At 41.6% G+C, this 8,595-nt stretch overlaps 1 long non-coding RNA gene across 1 annotated transcript; it reads right to left on the bottom strand.

Annotated features, from left to right (window-relative positions):
- Nucleotides 1-1,188: 1,188 nt before the first annotated feature.
- Nucleotides 1,189-5,860, bottom strand: LOC143390968 (uncharacterized). The gene is made up of 2 exons (XR_013090261.2): nucleotides 5,473-5,860; nucleotides 1,189-3,406 (listed from the first exon to the last, which is right to left on the bottom strand). It is a non-coding gene; the product is annotated as an uncharacterized LOC143390968 (long non-coding RNA).
- Nucleotides 5,861-8,595: the final 2,735 nt, after the last annotated feature.

Genomic DNA, 8,595 nt, shown 5'->3' with positions numbered 1-8,595 from the left:
CTAGCTGGATTTAGTGACTTCCTTTCAAACAATGCGATCCAGCAGAAGAGATGAGTCATCATTTCCAATGTTCTCACGAAAGGACTGGTGCTTCTGTGTGACATATTTTCTCTTGCCCTGGGTAAGGGCAGGCATCATGGCACAAGGCAGCTCTGTGGAGAGGCCCATGTGAGTGAACACAGAAGCAGATATGAGACTTGCCAATGGTCACAGCAATGATATTGGAAGTGGATTCTCCCTATTTGAGTCCTCAGATGGCCACAACCCCATACAACATATCTCCTCCGACTATGCTGCTAAGCCACACCCAGATTCCCAAGCTCAGAGACTGTAAGAAATGTTTGTGGTTTTCATTTACTGAATTTTGGGGTTATTTGTTATACAGCATGGATAACTAATACAGTAGTGATAGATCAGAAATTCAGCCTAAGAAATGAACTACTTTTGAGCCTAGGATAAGGTTTCTTTAAAAGGAGATTTACCACACAAACTGCAAGGACTCTCCCCACCCACATTTACATTTATATAAATTAATGTAATTTATATAAATATGATTTATATTTATATAATGTTACCAGAAGTGTAACATTCTTTTGTCCCACATCCCCCGATCCCATTGCAAATATTCAGATCATGTTCTTTCCTTTGACTAACTAAAAAATCGGCAAGTGGTTCCTTCCTCTTCTGCCTCTCTCAAACCCCAGTGTGGTACAAATATTGATGGTTTCTGTGACCAGTATATCAGTTAATCACAATTTCACAGAATAATATAATCAAAGAATTGTAGGAGTCAAGAAATTTCTGATTATATATTTAATAAAGGTATAAATTGTATGCTTGACTTGAGAGAAACTCTTCAGTGCCTTTTCCTCCTCTACCGAAGAAAGCTAACAGAGGAAGAGCCTGCAGAGAGATCTTTCATTTTTAACTTTGCATAATGGAAATCTTCAGCATAGAGGAAATAGATAAATATAATGAACCCGTCACTCTATCTATGACCCATCTTCAACAGTCATCAAACTCGGACAATCTCATTCCATCTCTCACCTCCATTCCCGTCCTACCCCCACCCTCCGCAAAATCCCCATCCTGACTCTCTGGCTTATCTTTTTGGGGAAGGGGGTTGCATTTTTTTTTTTTTTTTTTTGAAATGCTGGGAATTAAACTCAGGCACAGTCTATCACTGCATTACATCCTCAGTTGTTTTTATTTTATTTTGAGATGGGGCTTTCTAAGTTGCCCATGCTGACCTTTAACTTGTGATCTTTCTCCCTCAGCCTTCCAAGTAGCTGAGATTACAAGTGTGCACCGCAGCATGCAGCTACATTGGGTTTGGTTTTGGTTTTGGTTTTTGCAATAATGGGGTTTGAACTCACGAGTGACCTACCACTAAGCTACACCACCAGCCCTTTTTAATTTTTTTTTATTATTATTTTTTTTATTTTGAGACAGAGTCTCACTAAGTTGCTGAGGCTGGCCTCAAACTTGCAATTCTACTGCCTCAGGCTCCCAAGTTGCTGGAATTCAAAGCGTGTGCTACAATCTAGCTCCTTTGGGTTATTTTGAAAGAAATTTCAGATACTATATCATTCCATCTGCAAAAACTTTGCCTATAATGCATTTATACATTATTTAAAGCAATATAATTCTTATACCTAATTTTAAAAAATTCCTTAATATCATCAAATATCCAAACAGTGTTCTTATTTCCCCAATTTTCTTGTATTTCATTTGTTGGCTTATTTTACAAATCAGGATTCAAATAAGGCCTACATTTACATGTGGCTGACACATCTTTTAAATCTGTTTTAATTTATGGTTTCTCCCTCCTTCTGCCCCTGCTCCCCACCCACCACGCCCTGCTCCAGGGTTACATTTTGAGACACTCTTTCCAAGCCTTGTGAACACACTGTTTTCTGATTTCTATCATTGACTCACCTCCCCTGCAAAACAAATAACGTACTAAATCCTTGCCTTTAAATAATTTTAAAAGGTATGCTTAGGTCTAGGTTCATTTTAAAGGATTAACATTTATCAAGGAAAGAGAGTATTATACACCTTGTATTAGAAGAGACAGGAGTCAATTTCACATGACACAGGGATATGAAAGCACATGCCTATAATCCTAGCCGTTCAAGAGGGTGAAGCCAGAGGATGCTAAATTCTAGGCCAACCTCAGCAACTTAGTGAAACCTTGTCTCAAAATAAAAACCAAAAAGGGCTGAGGATGTAGCTCAGTGGTAAAGCACCCCGGGTTCAATCCCCAGTGTTACAATAAATACATAAATAAATAGATAGATTCACATGACAGTTGATAGAACTTTTTAAAAATTCTATTGCAGATGGTTTCAGGAAGGTCAATAAATATTTAGCTCTGTTGATGCTACCTTTGCCATAGCTTTTTAAATAATAAATAAGAAACAAAAAAGTATTTCAGTAGCCATACACATCAGTTACATCCTGATGATGGTGGCCCTTCTCCCTAGACCTCTGTAAGATTACTTTCACAATCTTCTCTCCATGAAGTGGGGTAAAACTAATAGCTTCGCAGGGAAAATTTCACTGAGACTTCTTGTCAAGTTTCTCCCAAGCTGAGCTGCATCTGCCTCCGTGGAGAGCTGGTGTGAAGTGAAAACACAGGGAGTAACAGATATCTGTGAATTCATTTGGGTCATCTGGATGCTATTAACTGCAGGGCTTTGACAGGATTGCTGAGAGCCCTGCCCCTGGACCCAACTCCCTCACTTCGGACCCAGGAGGAAGCACATTCTCAGAGTCTGTTTGCTCTTCAGATCTGGTTCCCCTGGGCTTGCGCTTCACCACTGCACTTAACACCTGAACAGGCAAAATCTGCACCATAAACTTGGAGGTGTGAGCCTCATTACTGCTTTTCCTATGGTGAATGCTTGGGATTTGTCCAGCACTGGAACAGGCAAGAGTTCAAAGCAGGCTTGCTGTCGCCTTTTCATGACTTGAGTCAATTAACAAGGGATTCCAAGCTGGCCTGGAAGGCCTGGCTGCCAGAGAGTCTCTGGAGCAACAGCTGGAATAAAACTAATAAAAACAACTACGGAGCAATTTGTGAAAATGTCAAGTGCAGCACAAACACACTGACCCTCGTAAACCTCAACGTGAACTTGGAGAGGTTGGGCCCAGTCAGCTTTCAGGATGGCAGAGACTAGTGCCTAGCTGCTGCCCTTCTGCCGCTGGTTCCAGTCTATTCAAGTCTTCCTAAGGCCTTGCTCTGTTGTCCAACCGATCGATGTCTCCTATGTGGCCTGCTGAACTTGGTTAAACATCTGGGTCATTTACTCTTTTAACTAAGCAGACCCTTCCTCTACCAACTCTCTCCTTCCACGAGTGAAAGCAAATCAGGTCAGAGGATGCTGGAGCTGGCCAATTTAACCTGTTGTTAAAAAAAAGAAGAAGAAGTAGAAGAAGAAGCCTTAGGAAGATGGATCGCCAAATAACTTTGAAGCTTCTAAAGGCACACAGGACCTAAATAAGTCAGTGTGAAGACTCCAGGCTCAACAACGCATCCCTTTCCCTTCTTTGCCCTCCCTTTAAATGTTCCAGGGGAGAAATTCTCACCACTGTTTATACAAAGCAAAAGCTCTTTCAAGACTCATGGACTTTCTGTAAGCTCAGAGCTGCGTAAGCTACAGAAAGTTACAGAGCTGATTAGTTGATAAATGGCCACAGCTTTATGGACAGTTAAAGCAAAGGACAAGCCCAGATCATAATTTTGTTACTATTGTATATGTTGAACCAAATGACAGTTTCAGGACCCATAAACTTGACTAGAGAGGAAGATGAGGGGAAAAAATAATCTAAATAGGAAAGGAAAAATCAAAGGAAGATTTGTTTTTATTGCATATTTACTTGCAAATGTTTTCTTTCCCTCCCTTCCTCCCTCCCTTCCCTCCCTCCCCCTCTCTTTCTCTTTTACGCACTTTCATCAAGATAGTGGTTCTCCTGGGGAGTTGAGCAAGAAGGTAGTGGACAAGAGGGTAATGACCAAAAGGGGGGTCTAGAAGGGTCTTCTATGGGTTCCAGCAATGTTTTCATCTCTTTTTTTTTCTATCTGTGTGCTGAGATTGAACTCAGCCCCCATGCTTGCTAGCACTTTACAACTATGCTACACCCCCAGCTAAGGTTTCCCATTTCCGAACCAGCCTAATGGTTACAGAGATGATTGCTTTATGACCAATTACCAAGCTGCACATTTCTAATGTGTACGTCTTTTATTATATGGGAGATATATATATATATTTTCCCTCCCCACCCCTACTAGGTTAACAGCCCATCCTTAAATAATATACAATACTGAAATAAGTTTTGCAAAAGTTTAGTTAGTACTTCTAATGGGAACCTTTGAGAACTCACTGTTTCTTTTTTTAAATTTTTTATTTTTGTCATATTAGTTATATATGACAGTAGAGTATAATTTGACTTATTCATACAAACATGGTAAGACTCACTATTTCTTAAAGTGTGTCACTAGTCCATCTACTTCTGAGAAATGTCGCATGATCTATAAGAGCACATAGGTGGATCTCATCCCAGCCCAAATGTGGCAGACTTGGGAGAGAGGAGGGGAAAGCTGTAGGGAGTGGGTCAGGGGGGAGCAGTATCCCTGGAGCTTATCTGAACCAGAAGAAAAAAAGAATGAACAGAGCACAGTGGTGCACACCTGTAATCCCAGTAGCTCAGGAGGCTGAGGCAGGAGGATTGTGGATTCAAAGCCAGCCTCAACAAATAAGCAAGGTCCTAAACAACTCAGCAAGACCCTGTCTCAAAATAAAATATAAAAAAGGGCGGGGGATGTGGCTCAGTGGTTAAATGCCGCTGGGTTCAATCCTGGTACCAAAAAAAAAAAAAAAAAAGAATGAGCCTTTCTTCCTTTCCCAAACTCCTTGTCTCCAGCCATCAGATCCATTCTATAACAGTCAATACAAACTCTTCAGGCACAATGGGGCACACTGTGATCCCAGCCACTCAGGAGACAAGGCAGGAGGATCACAAGGTCAGGGGCAGCCTTGGCAACTTAGAAACACTCTATCTCAAAATAAAAGTTTTAAAATGAGGCTGAAGAAGGCTGGGGATGTAGCTTAGTGGCAGAATGCTTGCCTAGCATGCTTCAAGCCCTGGGTTCAAGCCCCAATAGCGTACACACACACACACACACACACACACACACACACACCCCAGACATTCAGCTCTCTGCCATGACCTTTCTTCCTTGATCTCCTAAGATGTGTCATAATTCTATTCTTGCCCTCTGCCCACTTGTCCTCCGCACTGTTTCCAGGACAGAATTTCTAAAGCACAGATGTGAGTATTTAATGAGAACCCCCGCATACTATTAAGTCCAGCTCCTTCTCAAGGTCTAGATCTCCCCTGAGGTCACCTATTTATCAGGCACACACACAGCCCCACCCTGCTTTCCAATCACACTATGCTCTTCCATACCTTCTTGGCTTTGCCGATTTTGTCTTCTCTGCCTGAAAGACCCATCTGTTCCTTTATTTTCCTGGCAAAGCCTTGTTCAGATGGCAGGCTAAGCCCACAGTAGCCTCTCTTTCCTCCTGCAAACTCCTTCGCTTGCTACACTATTCCCCCTAGAATGAACACATCAACCTGTTTTTTATGAAGAACTTCTTTACTAGACTATCAATCCTAAAGAAAAGAACCATGCCTTTTTCTCTTGAATTCCTAAAGCTTTGCATGACTTCTGACGCAGAATAAGTGTTCAATAAATATTCCCTCCTTTGAATTTGACTCTTAACCAAAACTCCTCAATAAAATCCATTGCCTGGCTCCTACTCCTAGTCTCTGCTACCTAAACTGCTCCCTTTGGGTTCCTTCCCAATGATGGTGAGCCCTTGGTCATGTCTGGCCAGAGAGATACTGCTGTAGATCATCTTTCTTTGCTAATTCTCCTCTCATTGGCCAGACTTGAGCCTGAGCAGCCTGAACTGGTGCCAGTAACTATAACCACTACGTGCTTCTCCTGCCAACAGTGGCCATGACCCAGGAGCAAGGTGAGCACAGTAACTGGAAAACATTCAGTCTTTGCCAGTTGCTGGAACCTTCTTTGGTCACCTTCTGAAATGGCAGTCAGCAGATAGAATTACCCTCACTCAGAGTGGAGATGTCTGGTAGGATACTTGATTCCCTCTAAGCCACCTTGTCTTCTAAAGCCTTTTGCAATCCACATTTCTACCCTCTTTCCCTGGAGTTTGCCTTCTTGGAGATTTTCAGCCTGAGATGGCAGAAAATAATCTTGGAAGGATTTAAATTCTCAGGGCAATTGCATTGACTCCGTGGCTGGGCACAGCATCCACACTGCTCATAAAGGCTGGTAACTTAAAACAGGCTCAGTGGGACAAACATGAGGTCCCATAGAATGCATTATAAAAAATTAAAATAATGAACAGCCTTTTGAATTATACCATGATCACATTGAAAAGGAATTGGGTAAATGTCAAAGTGGCACAGAAACAACCTAGAGATCAACAAGTTCATACCCTCATCTTACAGATGAGGAAACTGAGGCCTAGATAGAAGGAAGAGCTGGTCTAAGATAACACAGCTTGTTGACACTGAACCTCACTCCATTCAGGGTCCTTTCCAGCTTCCATACTTTTTTTTTTTTTTTTTTTTGGTACCAGGGATTGAACTGTGAGTTCACTCGACCACTAAGCCACATCCCCAGCCCTATTTTGTATTTTATTTAGAGACAGGGTCTCACTGAATTGCTTAGCACTTTGCTTTTGCTGAGACTGGCTTTGAACTCGCTATCCTCCTGCCTCAGCCTCCCAATCCAGCTTCCATACTAGCTCTAGGAGTTAGTGAACAAAACAAAGTCCTGAAATTCCCATCACCTTTACCCAGCCCATCTTCCGCCTTCTCAATTCCACTGAAAGGGGTTATTTTTCTGAATCCATCACGTATCAATTTAAATTGCACATTGAAGCTTAGCCATTGCAAAGGACATCCCCTATTCCATGCATTTAGAATGGTTATAAATATTATGGTTTCTAAATCAGGCATGGTGGTACACTCCTGTAATCCCAGTGCTTGGGAAGTTGAGATAGGAGGATTGTGAGTTCAAAGCCAGCCTCAGCAATGGCGCAGTGCTAAGCAACTCAGTGAAACCCTGTCTCCAAATAAAATATAAAATAGGGCTGGGGATAGGGTTCAGTGGCCAAGTGCCCCTGGGTTCAATCCTTGGTACCAAAAAATAAATAAATACTGTGGTTTCTAAACCTGCACTGGACCACCCAAAGTGACTCTTGAAAATACAGACTTCTAGTCTTCATTTTTGTATTTTCCATTTAGTAGGTCAAGGATGGGGTTTCTAGATTCTGATTTAAAAAAAAAAAATCCCTCACTAATTCTCCTGTAATTCAGGTTCATTTATGCAAGCTGCCCTTTTTTAGATCCTTTTCAACTTAGAGATTCTATGTTTTTACACAGTAAGGAATCCCCAGTAACTCATGATTTACTGATGAGTTATCATTCATAATTTTAAAAATATTTTAAAATATATTTTTAGTTGTCAACGGACCTTTATTTTATTTATTTACATGTGGTGTTGAGAATTGAACCCAGTGCCTCACACATGCTAGGCAAGCAAGCACTCTACCACTGAGCTACAGCCCCAATGCAAAAAAAGATTTTTTAAAAAAATACCAGGCTACCATGAGAAATATAGGTTTGTTTTCCAGAGTTATAGCAAGAAAACAGGACTCCAGAGAGAATGTGAAAGTCACTCAAGGTCAACAACAGACAGCCTCCATCAGCAGTACAGCCCATGACTTTTAACTCAAAGGCCATGAGATGATCTGTCCTGAAGAATAAGCAGCAAAAAAGGAAACCTGTGACCCTGAATGACTCAGCCATTTCCTTGCAAGGTGAAAGTTGATTAATGTCTGTGCACCCTCTCTCCATCCATGGCAGTGAGAATGCTGGCCTCCATCTCAGGCGACCCAGATACTGACAAAACACAGAAAGGATAAAATTGTGGTGGGGGAAGACAGAATTGCCTTTCTAAAATAACTCTGACATGATATTCCCCCATACGTGTAAAATTTCCATTTAGATCCAGCATGGTCACATGAAATTTGAGAGCACTGACATCTTAAACCCCTGTTCATATAACTTGGGCTAGATGGGTGGCCTCCCTCGGTATGGCTACTTCAATTTATAATTTATTGAAATCAGCCTAACATCAAATGCAACTTTCTCAGGTCACTAGATTCTGCAAATCCAAAGCCCCATGATAGACTCTGCAATAAAGAAGGTGCCTCCTTGGAAAAAGGCAAAAACGTTTTCAGCTATAAAACTGGACTCAGGGGGTTGGAAACTGCAGAGCTGGTTGAAGAACACTGTTCAGTGACCCAAAGAATGTTCCTAGAATCATCAGAGACCCCTGGGAGAACCTTGATTTTAGCTCTTCTCACATCATCTTGTCCCAACTTCCCCTAATCTATGAGCTAATGGGAAACAGTCCTGTCTGGTAGAATGTCTTAGATAGGATTGAAAGCTTCAGAATGCCTTGAGTAAATCTCACTGAGGGACTTTGTGTGG

This window comes from Callospermophilus lateralis, chromosome 2 (assembly GCF_048772815.1).
Source record: "Callospermophilus lateralis isolate mCalLat2 chromosome 2, mCalLat2.hap1, whole genome shotgun sequence".
Classification (NCBI taxonomy): domain Eukaryota; kingdom Metazoa; phylum Chordata; class Mammalia; order Rodentia; family Sciuridae; genus Callospermophilus; species Callospermophilus lateralis.
The sequence above is the reverse complement of the archived record's forward strand: the minus strand, read 5'-3'. Positions and strand labels throughout refer to the sequence as shown.